General features: G+C 41.0%; 1 protein-coding gene, 1 long non-coding RNA gene and 1 pseudogene across 2 annotated transcripts in view; 2 read left to right on the plus strand and 1 right to left on the minus strand.

Moving 5' to 3' along the window:
* The window catches only part of Pou6f2 (POU class 6 homeobox 2), a 450,333-nt gene extending 443,663 nt beyond the window's left edge, over positions 1-6,670 (plus strand). The window contains exons 8-10 of the transcript XR_015640979.1: positions 4,522-4,678; positions 5,277-5,425; positions 6,078-6,670. The gene's annotated coding sequence lies outside the window, so the exon portion shown is untranslated. The remainder of the gene's footprint in view (positions 1-4,521; positions 4,679-5,276; positions 5,426-6,077) is intronic.
* Positions 1,037-27,412, minus strand: part of LOC148000187 (uncharacterized) — a 103,668-nt gene continuing 77,292 nt past the window's right edge. Inside the window, exon 6 of the long non-coding RNA XR_015641694.1 lies at positions 1,037-1,570. This is a non-coding gene — a long non-coding RNA (uncharacterized LOC148000187). The remainder of the gene's footprint in view (positions 1,571-27,412) is intronic.
* Positions 13,807-16,538, plus strand: Tgif2-ps1 (TGFB-induced factor homeobox 2, pseudogene 1; annotated as a pseudogene).

Raw genomic sequence — 27,412 nt, forward strand, 5'->3', positions numbered from 1 at the left:
TATTGTTTTGATTTGGTTAAGAAGTATAATTGGCCTAATGCTATCATTTCATAACAGCTTGCTGCAAACCAGTGGGTGAGAAAGGAAAAGGGGATCAGAGGCATGACCAATTGCATGCCATGTTTCATGAGATCATCAGGTCAACAATACTGGGAAGGTAGAACTAGGATCCACTGTTGCTCTGTTATAGGGACATCCAAATGGCTTCTGCATTAATGATCCCCAGGCTCCACTGACTTGCTATGAGCCCAGACTCCTGGGTCCATCAAAATCCTTGTCTATTAACCAGCCTTTTAGAGTATATCACTCTGAATTTTAGTGTCTTCTTTATTAAGAAATTGTATCTGCCAGTAGTCTTTTCTAACCTATGGCATAATTAAAAAAATAACCTAAATTTCTTCAAAGTTTTATAAGGTAAGAGTTTATGTTTGTTCATGAAAGGTCCAATAAGCACTCTTCTACTACTCCGGGTGTAAGAGAAAAATGTGAGAATAAAACCTCCTCTTCAGGTTCCACTCCCTTGGCCAGAACTGGTTCCACAATCTCAACCCATTTACAAAGGAAGCTGGGAAGTATAGAGACGTATGTAGACATTCAATGAGCATTTAGAAATGGTCTCTGACACATCATTTGAGGTCCAGCTCAAACATCTTTTCTCTATGAAGATGTATCCGATCTCATTTCCAAGCAGGCATTATCTTAACTGTCAGTCCTTACCTTCCCACTGCTCCATGTCCACGTCTTCCACAGTTTATACTGTGGTGCCAATAAAGTCACCCTGCTTTTGTTTTTAATAGAAAATAATTGTGTGTGTGTATGTGTGTGTGTGTGTTTGTGTATACAAGTCATATTTTCTTTCCTTAGAATATGCTTCTTTTCCTCCTCTAAGCTTTCTTAACCCTAAGCTCCTTCAAATGGGGAATTATGTCTTAATTAGTCATCCAAAGACTTTCCCAAGAATATATCTTGAATTCATACAGATCAGATAGGATATGAGAAATGGAGGAATCCAAAGTGACTTTGAGATAAGAAAACAAAAAGGAAAAAACCCAACAGTTTATTGAAATTCAGAGACAAACACTTCAGAAACATTTCCAGTTTTCTTGAGTTTGGTGAACACAATAAGATGACATCATTTGAGAGCATCGGCCATGACTGAACGATATATTACAGAATGTATCGCGTAAAATATTGGCAGCTTAAAAAAATATGTTCCTTGGAATAGACTCTCTGCAAGCCAAAGCTGTTCCTCAGAGCACTGCTTTAAAAGTTAGAAGGCAGCACTGCCCACTCCAAATCACCAGAAGTAAAGAATCCAGTCCTAAGTGCCCCCCAGTGACCGAGTGGGCTAGCTGGTGTGGTTTTTTTTTCCTTCCACTTTGCAGAAAGAAAAGACAGTAAAAGTTCCTTCAGTGAGCTGCCAAGGTGCTCCCAGGCCATTGTGCAGAATCATTGTCAGGTTAAATTAGGGAGTACAGACTCCGTGAGTGTAAAAAAATCAATACTTGATGGAAGATTGCTCCTCGGAAAATCTGTTTTGATTCCAGGATTAATTCGCGACCAAAGGCTTCTGCAAAATGACATGCCATTAGTCAGAAAATGAACACATTCTACCCTTGAAATTGGATGGAAATATGTCAGCTGGTTGACCCATTCATTCTCCTCACTTTCTGGGCAGAGAGTGGGTGTGGTAGCTATGTGAATTAGTGCCCCAAACATGGTCCATTTTCAAAACAGGATAAAAAAAAATATTTTTTGAAGTCCAATGTGAATTGGGAGTAGTCTCTAGGCCATTGCTGGAGAGTGATCACAAATGTGTTTCATCAAGGCAAATGCATTTGTCTGGAAGGTCCGACTCTCCTGAGTGTTCTAAGCCCTTGGATAAACCCTGCTAAAAATCTTAAAATAAAACAAAGACTGTTCCCCTCAAAGCACTGACTTGCAATATTAATGACAATGTAATCTTGTTGTCATATATAACGTAGCCCTCTTCACACTCTTTTTTTTTCAGGTTTCTTCAACTAAGAACTTTGACAAAAAAGCAAGTACCATCTCTTCATCTGAGCTGGTATGGTCTCAGGGCCTTCCTGACTTATGTGATTGATTGATTCACAGCAAGGATGCATTTAATGCTCCAGACTTTGATACAAGTCACTGTTTTATGTCTTTCAATCCAATTAAAACTGATTCTGGGGCTATCAATCATTAGGGATGTTTCTCCATCTCCATGGTAATAACAAAGGGTACTGGAGCTTTGAGAAAGCAAGTACTCAGGGACACTCTTTTGACTTCTTTCTATAGTTGTCACAACCAATAACCTTGGTGCCCAAGTCTACCAGGTTCCTTGAAGGAAAGTGGCTTTACTCTTTCTTCACAGACACAGCAAATCTTGTGAACACTAGAGCTCACCTACACAGCTTGGTCTCCCTTTTTTTCTCTGTTCTCTACCAATCTAGCCCCCTTCCATAAATGATACATGCCTCTCTTGATGATCTCATCATTAAAAGACTAATGCAAAGAAAAGGAGTTGCTTTAAACACCACACACACACACACACACACACACACACACACACACACACACACACACCCCAGTCCTGGGTATGGAACCTAGAGCCTCAGACATGCTAAGCATGTGATCAACCACTAAGCTACTCTATCTAGCCCAAAGGCATTGTCTTCAAATACCAAGATTCTCAAATTTTTGGCAAGACATTTTGGCAAAGCCCTTGGCATTATAGAAATGGAAGGGAAATTAAAATCAGATAAAAGCCATTAGCATATTAACAATCTGAACATGCATAGACACCTTTCACTGGCTGGTCCTACCTTCCCTCTACCCACGAAGACACAAACCTCTTCTCCCCATGAATAAAAGAACACTTTCATCTACTTGCTGATGTACCAGGGCTAAAAAACAATGTCAAATATGTGAGATGCATAGAACTGGAGAGGTCACAACACTGGATATTTACATTCATTTTGCCAGAAATTACCAAGGTAAAGTTCACCTCTTGTCTGGAACATCTTCTCCCTGCAAATACTAAAGACAATAACAACAGCCACTTGGCTCACAGACGGCAGAAACTAGCCTGGGAGGAGAGGATCCGGCACTGAGCCTGAATCTTTACTCTGAATTAATTGAGATAGTGGTAGATCATCTTAAACCCTGCATTTAGAAAAAAAGCTTCAAATTTATTGTGTGGACACTGCTATAGACCCAGAGGGTGCCATGTTATCCCAGCTTAATGGCTCCCTCCAAACCACAGCACATGTGTGACCAATATTCCACATTCAAGGAAAAAAAGGACCTTAGTGAAGAAAGTAGATGCCAAAACCAAAGAAAATCCTCCACCAGGCCCAGTCCAACAGATATGTAGTACTGAGGTTTAAGCTCTTCTAGTACCTGAATTGATGACCTTGCAGTGTAATTAGAATATTGTGATATCATTTAAGATGACTATAGAACATTATTATATGAATCTTCACTCTTTAAAAAGTGTATACTAATGTAAAATGGAACAAGTAAATCTCTCTCCTATACTGTATGAGCTTCCTCAGTCTGCCAGCAAACTAGGAAGAGGGGTGTATCAAACCTACGTGAAGCACAAGTATTCTTCATTCAAATAATAATCACATTCATTGTTTGACATGTTGCAAACATGCTATAATTAGAAGAGAATCAAAGTAAGTCTTCTGAGCAATGAGATGAGAACTGTCAATACTCTGCCCACCTAAGCATAAAAAACTAGCCTCCGCCCACCTAAGCATAAAGAAAGTTTCATATAGAATTAAGGGCACAGTGTCTGAATTCTATTCCCAAGTGAAGATTGAGGAGACTGCTATGATCATCAATCACCAATGATCAAAAGCCTCATTAAATAACCTTAAAGAAGGAAAAGCTTGAGTATTCTCACAAGTGGTAGAAGAACATGACTTTCAAGGCTAGCAGCATGGAGGAGCCTTTGGCATATGCAATGTCCAATGCATCTCTGGCTTATTTGAATTATGTTAATCAAATGTGTCACTTGAACGACCTGCTACCTGATTAGCTGAATCTACTGAGAGGCAGTAGACCATAACCACCAAGCATGTCTATGAAACTTCATCTTTGTTAATCTTTGCCACTATTTATTTTAGATAGATGCCCCTCCCCCAGCAGATGGCTGTCAACTCAGCTGTGTAAGAAGTTGTGTGATTACTGACCTCTAATTATTCTCCGACTTCTTGATCATAATCAGAAATCTGTGGGACTAGAGGCCACTAGAGAACTATAAAGAAGAGCTGCCACAATTCCACTTTACGTGAGCACACACACACACACACACACACACACACACACACACACACACACACATACACACACCTTGCTGAACCCCTGAGATGCTTCTCCAGCTGTGAAAGCAATCAGTTTCCATGCTACATTCTAGGTTGCCCATTCCTAGCCTAGGTCTGCCATCTGGGTCTCTTACCTCTTCCTCTGCCAGTTTGCTCCAGTTTTTCTCTCTTCCCCGCCTTCCAGCTTACAGAATGCATTACTACTTGACAGTGCCTTTGGAGCTGTTTAAATGGCAGCATAGAGTGCAGAAGGGAACAGAGTTTTGGAATACAGACTCCTCTTCATGTGCTGACACTGTGGGCTCCTCAAATAGAGCGACCCATCCTTTTGCAAGAAACTTGTAAGTGTGCTAGATAACTGTTTTTACAATTCTCATATCTGCCTACCCCCTCATTTTCTGAGAAAATGGGAACAAGTTATTTTATTTCTGTGATGCTGTGAATGAGAATGGCCCCCATAAGTTGATTTATTTGAATGTTTGGTTCCCAGTTGGTAAACTGTTTAGAAGGAATTCAGATACTGGCCTTGTTGAAGGGCCTGTGTCACTAGGGTAGACTATGAGGTTCCAGTCCCCTTCCCCTTTCCTCCTCTACTTCTCTCTGCCACACACCTGTAGAAGGGGTGTGAGTTCTCAGCCACTCTTCCTGATTGCCTGTCTGCCTACCTTGATAGTTCCTGCTATACTGATCAAGTGACCCTCTGAAACTCCAAGTAACCAATTAGATGCCTTTTTAAAATCTGCCTTAGTCATGGTGGGTTTTTCACTAAGATAATCTCTTTCATTTTCAACTTGGCAGCTGAAACTGAGATAATAACCACCCCCAGACAGAATAGGTATAATAATCAGCACTGGAGGTAGTTGGCACATTATAGGACTAAGCACATTGGTGTTGTTGTAAAATTATAATAAAAATGGTCTGTCTTTTATCCCCAACTAGGACCGGCACTACGGTGCCCCAAGATATCTGATAGATATCTAAATCTCAGTCAGCAAAGCGTCTCACCCGCTCTGCTCCATCCCATATCACACTGCTGAAGGCCTCTCTCTGACTCTGGTAGCAATCTCTCTACCTATCTAGTTCCCAAGGTAGGTTTCCATGCTAGAAACACACACCCCAACTCCATGGGGTCCCACACACTCTCCCAAATTCAATTCTCCACAAGAAAGAACACACAACACAATAACCTCTGATCCAATTGATAAGATATAATTGGCCACCTAAACATAAAAAGCCCCGTACACATCCACCCCTTAAGAACGTTCATAACAACCTGTAAAGGTACAGAGTGGAATCTTAACATCAGCCTCCATGTTCTCTCCGCCACAGCTTTCTGCAGCCCCCTGTCCCTTTCTCCTTTCTGTTCCAATCTCCTCCCTTTCCCTCAAACTTTTCTCCTGCCCATCCCTCCCTCTCATCCCATGACAGGCCTCATTTTATCATTTGACCTGCCTCACCTGTGACATCATCCCACACATTGGAGATACTTGGCAATTATTCCATGAAGACCCCATCTTCTTCCTGCTAATGGAATCTTTCATACCCAACTAACTCCCTTAGGTCACCTTCATTACCAAGAAGAGTTGACAATTTCCATTTGGTTAAATTTTTCTCACAAAATATCATGTCTTCTCAAACCCTGAATATGGAAGATCCCTGACCCAAACTGTCGTTGCTGGGATTTCTCTTTAATATTAATTTCTGCTTTCCTGCTTTTCTTTGTGCGTTTCCTCCTTACAGGATGCAAGACAGAAGACAATGAACATAGAGATCAGTGACTCACTCTCTAGATATTTCAAGACGCATACAGAGGACCTTCATGACAAAAGATATCAGTGTAGTCCCATAAAGAAAAGCTTGAATGAAATCTTACCCCAAACTAAATTGTCAGGCAGAAGCCAAGGCAACAAAACTTCGCACAGTAATCTAATTTTTTTCAGTTCATTTTGGCATTTCTTGAAGGAATTAGTTTGTAAGCTTTTCTACTTTGTCTTATAAAGAAAACGAACTTTATGTGTGACTTCCCATCAGAGCTGAAGATGTAGTTCACAGGAGTTAATGACTTTTTTCTCTTCAATTCCACCTTGTAAGACAAAACCCAGCTGCAACAGACTTCCCCTAAAGCAGGGCAACTGGTCAATACTTTGCTACTTACTTTGTCAATCCCATCAAAATATTGTTTAATAATTTAAGAATAGCCATGTAATTTTTCTCCCCTAGCAAGAAGAAATTAGGCACTTACTAAATAACTGACAAAAATGTTTAATTCTAGGGATGCTTTAAGAAGGTGCTTTCATTCAAAAAGAATTTAAAATAAAACTTTCCTTCCACATGTTACTTTCGTCATACTTCATTTTTGTCTGGTCATGTCTTGAATGTTATATCAAAGCTCCCACAAAACACCTTGAATTCTTTACTCAGGATGTACTTATATGTGTGTGCTGTTAAGGGCCTGGGCAGGATCTCTTAGAGGAAAGAGTATAGTGCCTTGTGCCTATAAGCCCAGCATGCAGGAGGCTGAGACAAGAGGATTGTGAGTTCAAGACAAGCCTGTGGTATACAGCAGGCATGTATATCAAAATACAAAACCAAAATTGTCTTGGAAGTAGGCTGAAGTTTAAATGGTTTAAGCAAAATGCTTTTATTTAGGCTTGTCCAAATCAGGAACTCAAATAGGCCACTGATAATCTTGGATCCTTAAAATTTTGATCTCAGATAATGAGATGTTCCCCAAGTGGAGCCCTTGGACCTTGAATCCTTTGTTTTGGCCACATGCCAAAGCAGGTGTTCATTCACCATCTGTCTCTGTGGCTGATATCAGTCTTTTTAATCACATCTTCCTTAAACAGAACACTTATGGGCCTTCAGGGCATTTTGCTTGGCATTTAATCATTAAAATGCCCTGGCAAGACTTACAATTCATAGGCTAGCCCATTAACCTCTGACTTTAGAAGTTGCAAAGATGGGAAGATAATAACACCAGGTCCTTAGTTCTTTTTCTGACAGTCACTTCTAACTGTACTCTCCCAGAACAAGACTCCAAGGACAAGCCTTTATTAAAATGAAAGCTTCCCTATTCTATAGTGTTTCTCATTTACCAAACCTTGAGAAAGTATAGGACAGCATCAGCCTGCCTCTCTCATAGAATAACCATAGAAATCAGGAAAAGAGTAAGGGGGTAGAGGGTGCTTCAAGAAATAGGAGTTAGAACTCAGTACTATAATGGACTAAAAGGGAATAACAAAACAGGAAGTGCTAAATTGCAGTAGGGGTGGAAAGAAAAGGTAGAGGACATATGGAGAGGCAGTTATTGGCCAGTGGGGGGGGGGTCCCATAGACCCTTCAAGCATTCCAGGCTGTTGTCAGCACCTTGGTTACTCTCCAGAACTTAATGGTAAGACCCTGATGCTAAAGACATCAAATGAGTCATAGAACACACAGAAATCAAGCTAGTACTCACCTAGGAGTATTCATTTCATACTGCTTAAAAGTGCTGTGCACACTACCCGAGGAGAAAAAATAATGATCCCTCTCACCAGAAATGTTCCCCATAAGCCATAGTAATGACTGGCCTGACTAGATGTGTTCACTTACACAATCATAGCATGAATATTATGGGAGTAACTAACCATTTTCTTTTTTAATTTTTTTTGAGATTATAGTAAAATTAGATTTTCCCCATTCTCTTTTCCTAACCCTTCTTGCTCTCTTTCAATTTCATGACTTCTTAAATTAATTGTTGTATTAATTTTTTCAAATCCTATTTTTAATGATGGTATTTCAATGCTTTAACGTACCCTGTAGCCCACCATGCCTCAGAAGTAGTGGTAAAGAAAGGATAGGGTGGGGTAGATCTGTTTAGAAAGGTTCTTTGGAGCAACTCCCATCTGTGTTGTCTGCAAATTGGCAGTTAAGTTCACAAGTTAGTAGGAAGCTGTAGCTCGATCCACTCACAAATACATACACCAGCAGTCCAGTTCGGTAGAGTCGGGTTAGCAAGAGTGGTGTGTAGGATGATGTCATTATGCAGATGAAGGAAGGTACAAGATAGAACAAGGCCTGTCATTGGATGAGAAGGAGGGATGAGCAGGAGAAACATTTTAGAGAGGAGGAGGAGGACACTGGAGCAAGGGAGGAGAGAGCAGCCAAGGCAAACATGGAGGAGGATGTTAAGATTTCTCTCCCCATGTTTACAGGTTGTAATGACTAATTTTAAGGAATGGATGTGTACAGGATTTTATGTGTCGAGATGAGCAAACTGTATCGTATCTAGGTGGGCAATAACATCTTATCAGTTGGATCAGAGGCTATTTCATTGTGTGTTCTTTCATGTGGCGATTTAATTGAGTTCAAGAGAGTGTATGGTGGCTGGACACACTGGGCTGCCATGGAATTGGGATGTGTATGTCTGGCATGGTGGCAACCTGCCTTGGGAACTAGATGGCTAGAGATTGTTGTCAGGCTCAGAGAGTAGCCATTGACAATGTAATATGGGATAGAGCATAGCAGGTGACTATGCTTACTGAGATGAAAATATCAAATAGATGTCTTGGGGCACTATGGTGCCAGATCTAGTGCGGGTTAAAAGAAAGCCCTGTATTTTATTTTACAGCAACAGTGGTGTCATAACCTACCAGAGACAGCCAGGCCTCAGCCTTGGCTCAAGTCATCAGGAGGGACCAGGAGAGACAGAAAGAGCTGTGTCTCTCTCAGGGAAGCAAAGATCAGAGAAGATGCAAGACCCACAAGCCTTGCACAACTAGCTGTACCAGCAAGCCAGGCTCTGTCTCCATCACTCCATAGAGTACTAGTTATACCCTCCAAACATCACGTATCCTCCATGTGTCTTGCCTCAGCATGTGTCTTGCCTCAGAATGTGTCTTGCCTCAGCATAGGTCTTACCTTAGCAATTTTGTCCAACCAGCCCAAGTTCATGGAAGCAGCAACAAACTGCAGCACATCACCAAAAGTTTTTTGGTGTGTTTCTCTCTGTGAAATCCCTACAAATGCAGCTCAACTGCACAATGTAAAGCAGACCAGTATATGTGTGTTGCTAGCAAAGAATCATTTACCACGTGTCCTTTCACATGCTTGCTTTAGCAGAACATCCTCTCTCCTGTGTCTGCTTCAGCAAAATGTTCCCTCATGAATCTGCCTTAGCCTACTTTCACACCTGTGTCCATTTTAATGAAACATTCCTTCACTTGTTTGCCCCAGGTAAACACCATCCAACTGACTTTCCAAAAACCCCTTATGTTTCCACTTCAAACTGTTATATGAATGTATGTATATGTATATGCACATATATCCTAATGTAGTGTTACTTGTATGTATGTTTTCAGGGTTGACATGTGGTATTTGATAACCAGTTGGTGTGTTCTTTCCCGGGGAAGATTATTCTCCGGCTCTTGGCATTCCTTAGTTGCCTGTAGTTCTTTGTTTAGGGTTGGAATCTCATAAGCTTTTCCCTGTCCATTTGGTTTGTTTATTGGTGTTGTCCTTGATCAGCTCATGTTTAAGCAGTTATGTTGGTGAGACTTTATTAATGGACCTTCTGACATTATTAGGACATACACCTCACAGCAAACTCCCTAACCTTCTGGATTTTACAATCTCTGCCCCCTCTTTAGTAATGTTCCCTGAGTTCTAGTAGTGGGAGTGTTTTATAGATGTATTCATTGTGACTGGGATCCACAACACTGTATCTTGACTAACCACTTTCTGATGGATGTAAAGCCCACTCCATGAGATGGAACCCATCTCTGGCTCTATTTATGGGGTCAAGAACTTGAGGTTTTGTAGCTTTGTCCCACTTTGTGGTCACCGGCTACTTCTATAGTACTTCTTCAATATGTCCAGCTTCTTCCTGGTCCACCTAGCATGCCTTTCTTGCCATGATAGACTGTTCCCCCTCTAACTATAAGCCAATTAATAATAATAATAATAATAATTAATAATACCTTCCTCTTTAAGTTGTTCTTGCTAAGTATTTTGTCACAATAATGAGTAACTGTATTGGTCTATGTTAACTACCTGCTTGACAGGATCTAGAATTACCTGGCAGATGGACTTCAGAGCATACTTGTAATAGATCATATTGTATAATTAACTAGTGGTTCCAGTGGATGTCTTTCTAGATCCATCTTCAAGATCATAGTGGAGCCACACATTCCATAGGCTGCTGTAAGCCAACACCCAAGAACAGGAAGGATACTGATAAAAACATAATTCTTGTAAAAAAAAAAAAAAGGTCTTCTTAACAGGTAATGTTCTCACTGGCTCAAGAGCTTGCCAGACTGAACAGAACTAACTATCCTGCAATCTAAAAATATTCTCAGATATTCTTTTCTCATTTTGCATCTTTTTTCCAGACATTAAACCTGAATCAAACTTTGAAGACTTTCTCTTCCATGTCTGACCCTTCTTTTCAGTCCTGCCCTACATAGTCATTCCTCACAACCATTCATTGCATGTCAAAACTTCAATATGACAGCTGCTTCTCAAAGGACACAACTAATCCACCATGCAAAACAAAACAAAACAAAAAACTACGTAATTTGCCAGGAGAGGGGATGCACAGCTATAATCCTAGTACTTGAAAGGCAGAGGTAGGTGGGTCTCCGTGAGTTCTAGGCCAGCCTGGTCTATACAGTGCAATCTGGGTCAGCCAGTGATACATAGTAAATCTCAGTCTCAAACAAATAAACTTGTCTAAAAATCACAAAATTAATTGCTAACAAGACTAAATTAGAACCCTTACTTGATGGAATTTCTGTTGTAGTCAAGAAAACTTCATGACTTCTTCCGATAAAAACAATAGTAATACTGTTAACAAAAATAAAAATATAAGGAAAATAAATTAAAACACTGTAGAAAAAGATCATGAATTTTAGAAGTTGATATAACTTTGTTTTTCATGCACCTGTTTTTAAAAAAAAATCATGTGGTGCTGATTCATTCCAAACATGACCTTTGCATCTGAAAATAGGCTGAATTAAATATCATTTCTACAAGTCAGAAACAGAAACTATTTATCTTTATGGATATTGAGTTAATGAAGACCAATCAATACCAAATTGGATTTGACAAAAGCAAATACTCATTTAAAACATCTAATCAAAATAGAAATAGAGAGGAGTTGTTTACCCTGATACAGAACAGGAAAAACCTACAGCTGGAGGTGGCATCAATGCCACCAGGTTAAAATGCCAGCCATTAAGCCTGACTACCTATGTTTGATCCCCAAGACCCACAGAGTAGAAGTAGAAAACCAATGCCTGCAGGTTGTCTTCTGACCTCCTCACATATGCAATGACACCTACACATATATACACATACAAAATACACATACAAAATAGGTAAATCAAAATTTAACTTTAATAATAAAAAAACACAACTAACACCAAATGTGTTAGAAAAGACCAAGTGCTTTCTTCCTAAGTCAACACCAAGGTAAGAATGTTTATCCTATTCTTTTTATTATTAATTTTTCTCTGACATTTTGTATATTAATATAAGGACAGTTATTTCCTTCCTCTTGTTGCACGCTCACCCCCATCAAAGCCTCTCCCCAGTGAGGCCTCCCACTGGACTTTTTTGTTTTGCTTTTGTTTTGGTTTCATAACTCACTGAGTTTGATTCCCACGTGGGCATGAATGTGGAGCATGGGCGACTGACCAATGGCTTTACCACTAAAGAAAATGACTCCTCCTCCTACAGCAGTCACCAACTGCCAATAATTCTCAAGAAAAAAGCTCTACAAGGCCCCCATGCTCTATCCATGCTGGAATGTTGATGGATCCAGTCTTGTGCAGGCCCTGTGAAGGCCACCAGAGCTCTTGTGAGTTTGTGAGTATAATATCCACTTCCAAAAGACAACATTTCACATCCTTCATCTCTATTATGTAGCTCTACCATTCTTTCAGCTGCCTTTTTCCATGATTTTTGCCTGAGCCTCAGAAAGAGTGATTATAGATGTCCCATTGAGGGCTGAGCACTCAACAGTTACTAGTTCTGCATTTTAACCAGCCACAACCATTAACCACCATTTACTGCAAAAAGACACTTCTCTGACCAAGTTAGGAGCATCATTAAACTGTGATTATAGACATACATAAGTAGAAGACAGTTTGAGCACAGATTCAATTACCAAAACAGAAGCAGTAGGTTACCCGTAGGGCCTATAAGCTCTTTGAACCAGGTTAACAGTTCAAAACACAAATTCCCTCTAAGATCTCTCAGATCTGTAGTGGATTCCCACTAGAATTTTGGTTTCCTTAAAAAACATAGAAATGGAATGTGCCTTTATTTTCACCCCAGGTGTGGGAGTGTGGGGCTCTTTGGACTGTCCCTCAGCAACTGGCCATGCTTTGCCTCATACTCTAGCTGGAACATGATTTTGCCAGCTGCAGACAGTTTCTGTGATTGTGTGACATTGGAGTTGTAAAGACTTTCCTGAGAGGCTCTGTGGGTTGTTGGTTGTTGGTTATTTGCTGTTGGACATGGTTTGTAAAATAGTTCCCACAAAGAAAAAAACAAGAAAAAGAAATTATATCTTTTGGTGGTGAAAATAAAACTTGCCCCAAGGAACTTGATGGCCCTAATCAGCAGGAAGTAGTCTAATGATAACATTGCACCCTTTCTCCTCTATATATTTTTCACACCTATCTAGAGTTAGGGGGTTGAAAAGGTATAAGAAAAGGAGTAGAGAAGGATGAAAGAAAATAGAATTGAGAAAGTAGCCAAAGCAGCTACACAGATCCAATCAGAACTTAGCTGTTTTCCCCATAAAACTCATGATATTATTGCACCAGAAAGTACGTCCTGCCTGGTAAGCTAGTATTATAGCAGGTAAGGTCCATAACTATTACCATTGATGATTTCTCTACCCTAGCTGCCTATATTAATAACTTGCAGCACTATCAAGGCTATCCAGCCAACTCTCTGCATGACTTCTCTTTGTCATACATCTAAAGTATGTGATATCTTCAGCAATGGAGAACTGCTCTATGGCGAAGAACCAAGAGCACAGATCATAGCCTACATTATTTTAGAGGCCTTTTGGTCTTCTTAGCCAACAACTCATAGGGTGGTATCAAATATCTGGAACTAAGATTTTCAGTTAATAAGCCAGGTCTCCATGGTTACCTAAACATCCATGCAGGGTGTCTCTATTCAGACTTTATAAAAAAGTCTACTAGCTTGTAAAGTAGTGGGTTTCCATATCGCTTCTTCATACAGATACCTTCGGTTAACTCCTCTACCCCACTTGCCCCATCATCTTCCCCCTTCCCAGTTTAAATCCTGAAACTCCACTATACACGTTCCTTCACTTTCCTATCACACATGTTCCCCTGACCCTACCCTTCTAAGCATCCCTCCTGCCTGTGCCACCATAGTCCCTATGTAGCTGCCAAATATCTTGAAGTACCCTAAGTTTAATATAGAATTTTAAAAATTCAAAGCTATGGCGTTCCCCCTGCGCCCCCCGTCCCGGCCCGGTCGTCCCTCACCCCACAGAGGCCGCGTGGGCCGGAAAGCCGCCGGGGAAGGCTGCCCAGAGGTCCAGCTTAGTCCCCAAGCACCATGTCGGACAGCGATCTAGGCGAGGATGAAGGTCTTCTGTCACTGACTGGCAAGAGGAAGCGCAGGGGGAACCTGCCCAAGGAGTCAGTAAAGATTCTCCGAGACTGGCTGTATCTGCACCGCTACAACGCCTACCCCTCTGAGCAGGAGAAGCTAAGCCTCTCTGGACAGACCAACCTCTCCGTGCTGCAGATATGTAACTGGTTCATCAATGCCCGCCGCCGCCTTCTCCCTGACATGCTTCGGAAGGATGGCAAAGACCCTAATCAGTTCACCATCTCCCGGCGCGGGGGTAAGGCCTCAGATGTGGCTCTCCCCAGGGGCAGCAGCCCCTCTCTGCTGGCTGTGTCTGTTCCAGCCCCCACCAACATGCTCTCCTTGTCTGTGTGTTCCATGCCACTCCACTCAGGCCAAGGTGAAAAGCCAGCAGCGTCCTTCCCACAAGTGGAGCTGGAGTCCGCCAAGGCCCTGGTGACCCCTGGGAGCACACTCACCCTGCTGACTAGGGCAGAGGCTGGAAGCCCCACAGGTGGACTCTTCAATACGCCACCACCCACACCCCCAGAGCAGGACAAGGACGACTTCAGCAGCTTCCAGTTGCTGGTGGAGGTGGCGCTGCAGAGGGCTGCTGAGATGGAGCTTCAGAAGCAGCAAGATCCAGCGCCACCCTTACTACACACTCCGCTCCCTCTAGTCTCAGAAAATGCCAAGTAGGCACTGCTCCCAGGCGGCTTGAGGTCCAGGCCAGCTGTCCCAGGTTTCTGGTTCACTTCCCTTTCATACAGAGGGTTATCTATGTACGGATCACTGCCGAGCATCAGGATCATCTGTCCAGCGGGCCTCAGCAGAAAGAGGCCACTGATGTCGCTGCACTGCACCGGTAACAGGGCCTGTACTCTGCTGAGTGCCATTCCTTCAAGCGTCCTCTCCGAGGAGACCAAGGCACCAGAGCCAGGTGTGGTGCTGCTGCTGCTGCTGCTTCTCCAGAGAGCCCTGGGACACCTGCACTCCAGCCTGCTTTCTGACGCAGGCTCAGGAAACCTGCCAAGTTCAGACTTGAGCTGGGTCCAAGCCGCCCCTAAGCTGTGCCTCTTGGTCGAGCCAGGTGCACACATTCCAGCCTATTCAAAGGACAAAGGAAAATGCCCAGCAGATGTCACAGAACCGACTCCAGTTGAATGTTTAGATTTTTGCTAAATTGTTTTATTTTCCTTTTGCTGTGGTTTGTGTTAATGGCAGTAGGTAGCCCAGAAGCACAGGTGTGGGGAGAGAGCACCTTACGTGATGGATGGGGCTTGATGAATGGGGTAATCTACGGCTGCTCAGGATGACTGTATAAGGGACCAGCAGATTCTCTATAGTGCTGAATTCAGACTATGGTGATTGTTTAAGTCTTGGTTTGGTTTACCCTGTTATAAAAGACAGAAGGAAAATATCCACAGGTGGTGGATTATTTGCACCAGACACAGGCGGGGAATAAAGCCACAACCAAGTCCAAGCAAACCAGACAGCCATTTAGACACAGCAGAGACAGATGATAAAGTCAGAGACACACTTGTTTCTATTGTAGTTTGGGGTGGTTAAGCTAGACTGAAAGTTTTGTTTTTCTCTCTGTTCTGGGTAGCTTGTTTCAGACTTATTCCAGCGTCTCCTGCTTGGGGAAGAGTGAGCCATCTGCTGGTCAGGAGGCCCTTCAGACATGCCGCTTGTTCCTTACCTAGGCAGTTGGAGCCTTCCTAGAGGAGAGGCTAGTGCGGCTACAGCCTGGCCCAGCTGCCTGGGAGCTGTGTCTGTTCACCTCCCTTCAAGTTGGGATTGCAAGGGGCCTGCCTAGATTTCCCGTGAAACAGACCACACTTGGTCTTAATCTTCCTTCCCCCTGTTTACTTTGCTTAGTTTTCAGCAGCACTGTACCCCATCTTTATATATCCTAAGAAACACTAACCCTAGGTTTTTATTAATCAAAATATTTGTGTTCTGAATAACCAGAAGATGTGAGGAGCCCTGACTGTAATTTCCTGGGGTCTACCAGGTTGTGCGCACAGATGGGGCTCTTGGATGTTGGCTGACTTGGAGTGCCTGTCCCAGAGGAAGGCAGAAGACCACTCGCTCTGGCCTTTCTGGGAGCCCCTGACGTTTACCAGGCTTCCATACCTCTCCTGAGTGGCTGTGCCCCATTCCTTGCTGTGCAAGTGGAATGGGAGATTTGCTGTTTGTAGGGACTGCTCTCCTAGGCTGTCTCGTGCCCCCCTCTGGCTTCCTGTACTGCAGGAGACCCAGCAACCTCACCTGTGACCTGGAGGCACTCCTGGGAAGGGCATGGTGGGTTCACTGAGTTTGGTTTGCCCACTTCTACCCCACCTGTCTGAGAGCTCCCATGGCTGTGTAGGATGCTCCAGTAGGGGTGATACTAGGATGAGGGATTTTCCCCCCACAGTGCACTGAGCAGGGGAGGAGGGAAGGAGCCATGCTGCTGACATATTCTGGCACCCCCTCCTGGAGTGAAACGGCGTCTGCAGGGTAGAGCAGTCTCTGCTTGTAAGATAAATCTGGAGAAGCGCAGTTGTCCCATTGAACAATATTTGAGCAAAAAACTACTGTAAATAACTGGTTTTTGTCTTTTGTCAAATAAAATTGTTTTGGTTTTGTTTATGTTTAAAGTCAAAAAAAAATTCAAAGCTATGATCCATACATGGACCATGTTTGAATTTCTTAGTCTGCATTACCTCATTTTATATAATTGTCAGTCCCATAAATTTTCCTGAAAATGGCATCATTTTGTTTTTCCTTATAGCTAAATAAAACACTGTGTGTGTGTATATATATATATATATATATATATATATATATATATATATATATAACATTTCACTACCCAACATAATCAGTTGATGGTCATCTAGTTGATTCATATCTACTATAAATAGATCAGCAATAAATATGAATGTGAAAGTATCTCCATAGTAAAATACAGAGAAAATATATATTTGGTATATGCGCAGAAGTAAAATATCAGGGTAATATGATATTTCTAGCTTTAGACTTTTTGAGAAACTGCTCGACTAATTGTAATTGGTGACTTACTAATTTATGCTCTTTCCCATAATGGATAGAAATTCCTCTTTCCGCACATCCATGCCAGCATCTGCTGATGTTTGTTTCCTTGATGCTGATAATTAATACTAACAGGAGATAAAATCTCAAAATAGTTTTACTCTACATTTCCCTATTTGCTAAAAATGTTAAATATTTCTTTAAATCTTTTTTCTTTTATTGCGTATTTTTATTTACATTTCAAATGTTATTCTCTTTTGCAGTTTCCTGGACATAAGCCCCCTATACCATCCTCCTCCCATTCTTCTATAAGGTTGTTTCCATCCCCATTCACTCTCCCTTTCTCCCCCACAACATAACCCTACATGAGGGAGGGTCCAACCTGGGCAGGACCAAGGGCTTCTCCTTCCTTTGGTGCCCAACAAGGCCATCCTCTGCCACATAAGAAGCTGGAGCCATGGGACAGTCCATGTATTGTCTTTCAGTAGTGGTTTAGTCTCTGGGAGCTCTGGTTGGTTGGCATTGTAGTTCTTATGGGGTTGCAAGCCCCTCCACCTCTTTCAATGCTTTCTTTAATTCCTCCAACGGGAATCCTGTTCTCAGGTCAATGGTTTGCTGCTAGCATTCGCCTCTGTATTTGACAAGCTCTGGCTGTGCCTCTAAGGAGACATCTATATCCAGCTCCTGTAAGCATATACTTCATAGCTTCATCAATCTTATCTAGTTTTGGTGATTGTATACATATGGGTCACATGTGGGGCAGGCTCTGAATGGCTGTTCCTTCAGTCTCTGCTCCAAACTTTGCTTTCATATTCCCTCCTATGAAAAATTGTATTCCCCCTTTTAAGGAGGAGTGAAGCATAGACAGTTTGGTCTTCCTTCTTCTTGAGCTTGAGCTTCTTGAGCTTGTCTGTGGATTGTATCTTGGTAATTAGAGCTTTTGGGTTAAATATCCACTTACCAGTAAGTGCATACCATGTGTGTTTTTCTGTGATTGGGTTACCTCACTCAGGATGACATTTTCTAGTTCAATCCATTTACCTATGAATTTCACAAAGTCATTGTTTTTGATAGCTGAGTAGTATTGCATTGTGTAGATGTACCACATTTTCTGTATCTATTCTTCTGTTGAAGGGCATTTGGGTTCTTTCCAACTTCTGACTATTATAAATAAGGCTTCTGTGAACATAACAGAGTATGTGTCTTTGTTATATGTTGGAGAATCTTTTGGGTCCTCAGATAGTAGTACCATGTCTAATTTTCTGAGGATTCTCCAGACTGATTTTCAGAGTGGTTGTACCAGTTTGCAATCCCACCAACAATGGAGGAGTGTTCCTCTTTCTCCACATCCTCACCAGCATCTGTGGTAACCTGAGTTTTTAATCTTAGCCATTCTGACTGGTGTGAGGTGGAATCTCAGGGTTGTTTTGATTTGCATTTCACTGATGAGAAAGGATGTTGAACATTTCTTTAGGTAGTTCTCAGCCATTCGATATTCCTCAGCTGTAAATTCTTTGTTTAGCTCTGTACCCCATTTTTAATAGGGTTATTTGGCTCTCTGAAGTCTAACTTCTTGAGTTCTTTGTATATTTTGAATATTAGCCCTCTATCAGATGTAAAGATCTTTTCACAATCTGTTGGTTGCTGTTTTGTCCTAATGACAGTGTCCTTTGCCTTACAGAAGCTTTGCAGTTTATGAAGGTCCAATTGTCGATTCTTGATCTTAGAGCATAAGCCATTGGTGTTTTGTTCAAGAAATTTTCCCCAATGTCCATGTGTTTGAGACTCTTCCCCACTTTTTCTTCTATTAGTTTGAGTGTATCTATTTTAACGTGGAGGTCCTTGATCCACTTGGACTTAAGCTTTGTACAGGGTGATAAGCATGGATCGATTTGCATTCTTCTACATGCTGACCTCCAGTTGAACCAGCACCATTTATTGAAAATGCTCTTTTTTCCATTGGATGGTTTTAGCTTCTTTGTCAAAAATCAAGTGCCCATAGGTGTGTGGGTTCATGTCTGGGTCTTCAATTCTATTCCACTGGTCTACCTGCCTGTCTCTGTACCAATACCATACAGTTTTCATCACTATTGCTCTGTAATACTGATTGAGGTCAGGGATGGTGATTCCCCCAGAAGTTCTTTTATTGCTGAAGATAGTTTTCACTATCCTGGGTTTTTTATTATACCAAATGAATTTGCAATTTGCTTTACACTCTATGCATAACTGAGTGGGGATTTTGATGAGGATTACATTGAATCTGTAGATTACTTTCAGCACAATAGCCATTTTTACTATATTAATCCTGCCAATCCATGAGCATGGGAGATCTTTCCATCTTCTGAGATTTTCTTCAATTTCTTTCTTCAGAGACTTGAAGTTCTTGTCATACAGATTTTTCACTTGCTTGGTTAAAGTCACACCAAGATATTTTGTATTATTTGGGACTATTGTGAAGGGTGTAATTTCCCTAATTTCTTCCTCAGCTTGTTTATCCTTTGAGTAGAGGAAGGCCAAGTTAATTTTATACCCAGCCAGTTTGTTGAGGTTGCTTATCAGGCTTAGTAGTTCTCTGGTGGAACTTTTGGGGTCACTTAAGTATATTATCATATCATCTGCAAATAGCAATATTTTGACTTTTACCTGTCCAATTTGTATCCCTTTGACCTCCTATCATTGTCTGATTGCTCTGGCTAGGACTTGGAGTACTATATTGAATCAGTAGGGAGAGAGTGGACAGCCTTGTCTAGTCCCTAATTTTAGTGGGATTGCTTCAAGTTTCTCCCCATTTAGCTTAATGTTAGTTACTGGTTTGCTATATATTGTTTCTACTATGTTTAGGTATGAGCCTTGAATTCCTGATCTTTCCAGGACTTTTATTATGAAGAGTTGTTAAATTTTGTCAAATCCTTTCTCAGTATCTAACAAAATCATGTGGTTTTTTTTCTTTGAGTTTGTTTATATAGTGGATTACATTGATGGATTTCTGTATATTGAACCATCCCTACATCCCTGGGATGAAACCTACTTGATCATGATGGATGATCATTTTGATGTGCTCTTGAATTCTGTTTGAGAAAATTTTATTGAGTATTTTTGCATCGATATTTATAAGGGAAAATTGGTCTGAAGTTCTCTTTCTTTGTTGGGTCTTTGTGTGGTTTAGGTATAAGCATAATTGTGGCTTCATTGAAGGAATTGGTTGGTGCTCCTTCTGTTTCTATTTTGTGGAATAGTTTGGACAGTATTTGTATGAGGTCTTCTATGAAGGTCCCATAGAATTCTGCACTTAACCCATCTCGTTCTGGGCTCCTTTTGGTTGGAAGACTTTAATAACTGCTCCTATTTCTTTAGGAGTTATAGGGTTCTTTAGATGGTTTATGTGTTCCTCGTTTAACTTTGGTACCTGGTATTTGTCTAGAAAATTGTCCATTTCCTCCAGATTTTTCAGTTTTCTTGAATATAGGCGTTTGTAGTAGGATCTGATGATATTTTTTAATTTACTCAGGTTCTGTGGTTAGATCTCCCTTTTTATTTCTAATTTTATTAATTTGGATACACTCTCTGTGCCCTCTGATTAGTCTGGCTAAGGGTTTATCTATCTTGTTGATTTTTCTCACAGAACCAGTTCCTTGTTTTGTTGATTCTTTGTATAGTTCTTTTTGTTTCTACTTGCTTGATTTCAGCTCTGAATTTGATTATTTCCTGCAGTCTACTCCTCTTGGTTGCAATTCCTTCTTTTTATTCTAGGGCTTTCATATGTGCTGTGAAGCTGTTTGTGTATCCTTTCTCCAGTTTCTTTTTGGAGGCACTCAGAACTATGAGTTTTTGTATGAGCACTACTTTCGTTGTATCCCATAAGTTTGGGTATGTTGTTCCTTCATTTTCATTAAATTGTAAAAAGTCTTCAATTTCTTTCTTTATTTCTTCCTTGACCAAGTTATCATTGAGTACAGTGTTGTTCAACTTACATGTATATGTGGGCTTTCTGTTGTTTTTGTTGTTATTGTAGAGCAGCCTTAGTCTGTGGTGATCTGATAGGATGCATGAGATTATTTCTATCTTCTTGAAGAAGGTGCTGAGAAGAAGATATATTCTTTTGTTTTAGGATGAAATGTTCTATAAATATCTGTTAAGTTCATTTGGTTCATAATTTCTGTTAGCTTCTCTGTGTCTCTGTTTAATTTCTATTTCCATGATCTGTCCATTGATGAGATGGGGTGTTGAAATCTCCCACTATTATTGTGTGAGGTGCAATGTGTGCTTTGAGCTTTAGTAAGGTTTCTTTTATGAATGTAGGTGCCCTTGCATTTGTAACATAGGTATTTAGGATTGAGGGTTCATCTTTGTGGATTTTTCCCTTGATGAATATGAATTGCCCTTCCTTATATTTTTTTTTGAAAACTTTTGGTTGAAAGTTGATTTTATTCAATATTAGAATGGCTACTCCAGTTTGGTTCTTCAGACCATTTGCTTGGAAAGTTGTTTTTCAGCCTTTTACTCTTACGTAGTGTCTGTCTTTGTCTCTAAGGTGTGTTTCCTATATGCAACAAATGCTGGGTCTTCTTTATGTATCCAGTCTGATAGTCTATGTCTTTTTATTGGGGAATTGAGTCCATTGACATTAAGAAATATGTCTTGTATTCAAATGGTGATTCAAATCTGTGACTCCTGATCTTTTTCCTAGGTTTTCTATCTCCAGGGTTGTCTCCCTTTGTGCTTTCTTAATGTTTCTATTTCCATTTTTAAATCCTGGATGGTTTTGTTCAATTCCTTCACCTGTTTGGTTGTGCTGTCCTGTGCTTCTTTAAGGGAGTTATTTATGTCCTTCTTAAAGTCCTCCATCATCATTATAAAATGTGATTTTAAGTCTAAATCTTGCTTCTCTGGTGTGTTTGGATCTCCAGTATTCGCCCTGGTTGGAGAACTGGGCTCTGATGATGCCAAGTAGTTTTGGTTTCTGTTGCTTAGATTCCTGCCCTTGCCTCTCGTCATTATGTTATCTCTGATGTTAGCTTGTCTTGCTGTCTCTGACAGTGTCTTGTCCTGCCAGTAGGCCTGTGTGTCAGCACTCCTGTAGAGCTGTTTTCTTTCAGCTGGATCTGGGAACAGAGAGCTGCTCCTGGGCTTGTGTGACCTGATGCCTCCAGGTGGGTCACTTGGTTCAGAAGAGTTGGCCTTGCCTCTGCTCTCAGGTGTGTATGTGCTCCGGGTGACTGGCTTTCAGATCGTGGCGCAGGCAGAAACCTGAAGGGTCCTGCCCCTAACTGTTCCTAGGTCCCTGTGCCCAGAGGGCACAGATGTCACTAGGTGATTTCCTCTTGGGTCAGGAATGTGGGCAGAAAGTAGTTGTCTCCTCTGAGCTCTCAGGATTGTCCACTCTTCTGAGGGTCCAGCTCTCTCCCACCATGGGATTTGGGTGCAGGCTTTTAAAATCTTATTAGCCATCTACATATCCTTTGAGAATACTTTGTTTGGTCCACAAACCATTTTCAATTGGGTTATTTTCTTGAAGGTTTTTGTGCTGTTGTTGTTCTTTCTATCTTGTAGACACTAATTCCATGTCATGTATATAACTGGCAAAGATTTCATCTCATTCTGTGGGATGCACTCCACTCAAACAATGGTTTCCTTAGCTGTTCAGAAACTTTTTAGTTTCATGAAGTCCCATTTCTTGATTTGGGCCTTATTTCCCACATGGCCAGAGTCCTACTTAGGAAGTCTTTATCTATACCTATATATTAATGCCTATATTCTGAATATCTTTATCAAAAATCAGATGGTTGAATCCAGTGAGATAGCTCAGTGGGTAAAGTTTCCTGATGTCAAGCCTAAACACCTAACTTTGCTTCCCAGGACTCAGAGTAGAAGGAGAGAAACAAATCTCCCAAGAACTGTTCAGATCTCTACAACAGTGACATCGATATGTGTGTTTGTTTATTTGTTTGTTTGATTAAAACTTTAAGTGCCTATTGTTACATTGACTTGCATCTGGGTCTTCTGTTCTATTCTATTGATCTAGATGCCTGTTTAGGTGCTGCTATTATGTACAACCCGAAATCAGGTATAACGTCAGCAGTATCCTTTTTGTTTAATATTTCTTGGTCTTTTATTCTAAATAAAATTTAAGCTGTCTTTCTATGTCTGTGAAGAATAACTCTGGCACTTTTCTTGAGATTGCATTAAGTCAGTAGGCTGCTTTTGAATAAAATAACCATTTTTACAATATCAATTCTTCTGATCCATGAGCATGAGAAAGTCTCTCCATCTTCCAGTATCTTCCTTTATTTATTTCTTCGGCATCTTAAAGTTTGTACTGTAGCACTCTTTCATTTCCTTGGTTAGGTTTAGTCCAAGATACTTTTGTGTGGTTAGGCATCTGTGTGCACACAGACATAGATAGATAGATAGATAGATAGATAGATAGATAGATAGATAGATAGATAGATAGATAGAAGATAGATAGACAGACAGGCAGGCAGGCAGATAGATAAAATCTTGTAAAAATTTAAGTTACCTACAAAACTTTTAAAAAGAAGTGTAGGAGAAAAACTGAATCCTTATGTTAAGCAAAAACACAATGCATAAAATAACAAATTACTAACTAACCTGAGTTCAACAAAGTTTAATGAATTTAATAAGAATTTATTAAAAATAAAAATAACAAATATAAAGTGTATATGCCTGATAAAATATTTATCCAGAAAACAAGCAACAGGTAATTCTAGTTCATTAGCTCCCAATATTTAGTAGGGTTTTTTGTTTTTGTTTTGAGACAACACTACTGTATTGTACATTCTCTACAGTTTAATTCCCACTAGCTTTATAAGTGAGGGTATATTCACTACCCTTTATAAAATGGTAAACTCTCCCAGAGGTGGATCATCTCATTGAGTCTTTGCAATAACTGGGGATAGGTGATGTGTTGGTTACTTGTTTTGCAATAAAATAGGTAACAAGAAGCAATTCAAACATGAGACATTGTGATCTTGCTTACTGTTTAAGGGGATACATTCCATCAGGTGAGGAGCAACAGCAGCAGAAGCACCTTGAGAGGAGGAGGGTCTCATTGTATCACAGCCAGGGAGTCAAGGCTGTAAAATGTCAAGTCCAGCCCTCAGTAACAGACTTCCTACTGCAAAACAAAACTCTACCTCCTCAAGATCCCAAAAGAGTGCCACCATCTGGGAACTAAGACTTCAAACACAAGAGCCTGTGAAGGGTCATTCCACAGAGTAAAATCCAATAAACCTGGAAGGAGTCCTGCCCTGCACCCCAGACCCAGTAGAGAGAGCAAGTCTCCCAGGAGTGCTGCTGACACGCCAAAGATCACAGGTGAGACCACCACTGCTGCCCAAATACTGGGCCAAAGTGGTACCTGCTCAGAGATCACCAGAACCAGGAACTGTGGAGAAGCCAGAGGACAGGATCCTTTCGGTTTCCATCTGCTTCCCAGAGCTGACCTTGTGCCACACCCCAATCCTGCCCTGAGAGAACAGATCTCCTAGGAGTGCTTATATACCTAAGACAGGTCTCCAAGGAGTGCTGACACACATAATACCACAGCTAACAGCACCCCAATCCCACCCAGAGAGAGCTTTTCTCGCAGAAGAGCTGATACACCTAAGACCACAGTCACATAGGCTCACAGGCTCACAGGAGGGATAAGCTCCAGTCAGAGGCAGCAAAACCAGCTAACACCAGAGATGACCAGATGGCAAGAGGGAAGCACAAGAACATAAGAAACAGTAACCAAGGCAACTTGGCATCATCAGAACCCAGTTTTCCCACCACAGCAAGTCCTGGATACCCCAAAACACCGGAAAAGCAAAACTCTGATTAAAATCACATCTCATGATGATGATACAGGACTTTAAGAAGGAACAAATAACTCGTTAAAGAAATACAGAAGAACACAGATAAACAATTAGAACCCCTTAAAGAAGAAACACACAAATCCCTTTTTAAAGAAAATACAGGAAAACACAACCAAACAGGTAAAGGAATTGAACAAAACCATCCACCATCTAAAGGTGGAAATAGAAACAATAAAAAAAAAATCACAGAGATAAGCATGGAGATAGAAAACCTAGGAAAGAGATAAGGAGTCATAGATGCCAGCATCATCAAAGAATACAAAAGACTGAAGAGAGAATCTCAGGGGCAGAGGATACCATAGAAAACATTGACACAACCCTCAAAGAAAATGCAAAAAGCAAAAACCCCTATTGCAAAACATCCAGGAAATCTAGGACACAATGAGAAGAACAAACCTAAGAATAATAGGTATAGAAGAGAGAGAGAGAGAGCAAAGATTCCCAACTTAAAGGGCCAGTAAATAACTTCAAAATTATAGAAGAAAACTTCCCTAACCTAAAGAAAGAGATGCCCATAAACATACAAGAAGCCTACAGAACTCCAAACAGATTGGAGTTCTCCTCCTGTCACATAATAGTCAAAACACCAAATACACAAAACAACGAAAGAGTATTAAAAGCAATAACAGAAAATTGTCAAGTAACATATGAAGGCAGACCTATCAGAATAACACCAGACATCTCAACAGAGACAATAAAAGCTAGAAGATCCTGAACAGATGTCATACACACCATAAGAGAATAAAAGTGTCAGCCCAGCCTATTATACTTAGCAAAACACTCAATTAACATACATGGAGAAACCAGATATTCATTGACAAAAACAAATTTACACAATATTTTTCCACAAATCCAGCCCTCCAAATCCAGGATAATAGATGGAAAACTCCAACAAAGGAGGAAAACTACACCCTAGAAAAAGCAAGAAAGTGATCTTCTTGCAACAAACCCCAAAAAAAAGATGGCCACACAAACATAATTCCACCTCTAACAACAAAAAGAACAGGAATGGATACAGAAAATTGATTTACACAATGGAGTACTACTCAGTTATTATAAACAATGTTTACATCAAATTTTTAGGCAAATAGATGAAACTAGAAAATAATCATCCTGAGTGAGGTAACCCAATCACAAAAAACACACATGATATCCATTCACTTATAAATGGTTATTAGCCTAAAAGCTTGGCATACATAAGAAAAAATTCACAGATCATATGAAGCTCAAGAAGAAGGAAGACCAAAATGTGGATGCTTCATTTCTTCTTAGAAGGGAGAACAAAATACTCACAGGAGGAAACACAGGGACAAAGAGTGAATCAGGGACTGAAGAAAAGGTCATCCAGAGACTGCCCCACCTGGGTATCCATTCCATATGCAGCCACCAAACCCAGTCACTACTGCTAATACCAAAAAATGCTTGTTGACAGGAACCAGATATGGATGTCTCCTGAGAGGCTTTGCTCGAGCCCTACTGATACACATGAGAATGGTTGCAGTTAATCATTGGACTAAACAAGGGGACTCCAAAGGAGGAGTTATGGGAAGGACTGAAGGAGCTGAAGGGATTTGCAACCCCATAGGAAGAACAGCAATATCAAACAACCAACCAGGACTCCCTCCTCCCTCCCCAGAGTTCCCAGGGACTAAACCACCAACCAAAGAATACACATGGAAGGACCCATGGCTTGAGCTGCATAGGTAGCAGAGGATGGACTTGTCTGGCATCAGTGGGAAGGGAAGCCCTTGGTCCTGTGAAGACTTGATGCCCCAGCATAGGGAAATGATAGGGCAGTGGGATGGAAGTGTTTTGGTGGGTGGGGGAGCAGACTCATAGAAGCAGGGAGAGGGCAAATGCAGTAGAGGGTTTGGGAGGGGAAACTGGTAAGGGGGATAACACTTGAAATATCAATAAACAAAATAACCAATAAAAAATTTTAAAAAGAAAAAAATCCCTAGCAGGGAAGAAATTAAAACAAGATGTTTCTCCTGTGTAGTTTTCCCTCCTACCTAATCAATACTAGCTTGGTCCAGAAGAAATCCCAAAATGTTCCCCGAAGTTACAGCTCTCTTCCTGCTGCAGAGCCTTTTCTCTCCCCTTGGTTCCCATATGTGTAGCTCAGGCTGGATCATATTCTTCTCTGCCTGAGAGCTAATGAGAAGGCTTGCTCCACTCCACACTGTCAGCTACTCATCAGATGGGTATCAAGAATTATGATAATATTTGCCTCAGGGCTGAACCATAGTCAAGTGAGCAGCACAAAAGGTCTCAAAGTCATCCGTGACCACTTAATACCAACTAGAGATTATAAATGGGGTGTATCCTGGGATACATGTGACATTTATAAGACCAATTAGCAATTACATCTCAAACTTCATATCTAAGCTACAAAGTCAATTCACAATCAGACAACTTATCAACCTTCTTAGCCAGAACATTTTTATGCGTATCCAGCATCGTGCATAAGGATAACATCCTGTACCAAATCTGCATCCTTTACAGTACCAACACCTGGAGCAATGGTGACCAGAGACACCCAGGGAAGCTACTGTAGCA

Source organism: Rattus norvegicus, chromosome 17 (genome assembly GCF_021556685.1).
Source record: "Rattus norvegicus strain SHRSP/BbbUtx chromosome 17, alternate assembly SHRSP_T2T, whole genome shotgun sequence".
Lineage (NCBI taxonomy): Eukaryota > Metazoa > Chordata > Mammalia > Rodentia > Muridae > Rattus > Rattus norvegicus.